Source organism: Mus musculus, chromosome 4 (assembly GCF_000001635.26).
Source record: "Mus musculus strain C57BL/6J chromosome 4, GRCm38.p6 C57BL/6J".
Lineage (NCBI taxonomy): Eukaryota > Metazoa > Chordata > Mammalia > Rodentia > Muridae > Mus > Mus musculus.
In genome coordinates, this window is record NC_000070.6 from 16,675,536 (window position 1) to 16,677,199 (window position 1,664).

General features: G+C 37.6%; 1 non-coding gene across 1 annotated transcript; it reads left to right on the plus strand.

Annotated features, from left to right (window-relative positions):
- Window positions 1-387: 387 nt before the first annotated feature.
- On the plus strand, window positions 388-494 carry Gm24978. The gene has a single exon (XR_003955551.1). It is a non-coding gene; the product is annotated as a U6 spliceosomal RNA (small nuclear RNA).
- Window positions 495-1,664: the final 1,170 nt, after the last annotated feature.

Consider the following 1,664-nt stretch of genomic DNA (forward strand, 5'->3'; position numbering starts at 1 on the left):
AGTTGCTTGTAACACAATTTTTTCTTAGTATCTTTAGCAGGAAATACTCTCTCAAGCTATTGCTGTGATGTGCTTTTATGCCAGGTTAAGAGTAAAGTAAATGATTCAGATGTCAGCTAATTAGCATTCCCATGGCATTGGTGATTGTTTTGAGTAGTCATATGGCACCTAAATAATTAATGAGAAGCAATCAATGACCTTTTTTTTTTTTTTTTTTTTTTTTTTTTTTTTACTGTGCTGTGATAAAAGCTCCTTATCTTTTTTCTTGCTCAGCCACCTTGGAGGATTAGGGACTATTCCTGGTGCAGTCATTTTGCATTTATATGGAGAGTGAAACCAAATTCAGGAACTTAAAAGGAGAAATAGACGTTAAAAAGTGAATTTTGCGTGCTCGCTTCGGCAGCACATATACTAAAATTGGAACGATACAGAGAAGATTAGCATGGCCCCTGCGCAAGGATGACACGCAAATTCGTGAAGCGTTCCATATTTTTAAGAAGACAGCCACAAGAACAGAATGCCAACTCTAACAACAAAAATAAAAGGGAGCAACAATTACTTTTCCTTAATATCTCTTAATATCAATGGACTCAATTCCCCAATAAAAAGACATAGACTAACAGACTGGCTACACAAACAGGACCCAACATTCTGCTGCTTACAGGAAACCCATCTCAGGGAAAAAGACAGACACTACCTCAGAGTGAAAGGCTGGAAAACAATTTTCCAAGCAAATGGACTGAAGAAACAAGCTGGAGTAGCCATTTTAATATCGGATAAAATCGACTTCCAACCCAAAGTTATCAAAAAAGACAAGGAGGGACACTTCATACTCATCAAAGGTAAAATCCTCCAAGAGGAACTCTCAATTCTGAATATCTACGCACCAAATGCAAGGGCAGCCACATTCATTAGAGACACTTTAGTAAAGCTCAAAGCATACATTGCACCTCACACAATAATACTTTCTTCAAAGGACAGATCGTGGAAACAGAAACTAAACAGGGACACAGTGAAACTAACAGAAGTTATGAAACAAATGGACCTGACAGATATCTACAGAACATTTTATCCTAAAACAAAAGGATATACCTTCTTCTCAGCACCTCACGGGACCTTCTCCAAAATTGACCATATAATTGGTCACAAAACAGGTCTCAATAGATACAAAAATATTGAAATTGTCCCATGTATCCTATCAGACCACCATGGCCTAAGACTGATCTTCAATAACAACATAAATAATGGAAAGCCAACATTCACGTGGAAACTGAATAACACTCTTCTCAATGATACCTTGGTCAAGGAAGGAATAAAGAAAGAAATTAAAGACTTTTTAGAGTTTAATGAAAATGAAGCCACAACGTACCCAAACCTATGGGACACAATGAAAGCATTTCTAAGAGGGAAACTCATAGCGCTGAGTGCCTCCAAGAAGAAACGGGAGACAGCACATACTAGCAGCTTGACAACACATCTAAAAGCCCTAGAAAAAAAGGAAGCAAATTCACCCAAGAGGAGTAGACGGCAGGAAATAATCAAACTCAGGGGTGAAATCAACCAAGTGGAAACAAGAAGAACTATTCAAAGAATTAACCAAACGAGGAGTTGGTTCTTTGAGAAAATCAACAAGATAGATAAACCCTTAGCTAGACTCACTAAAG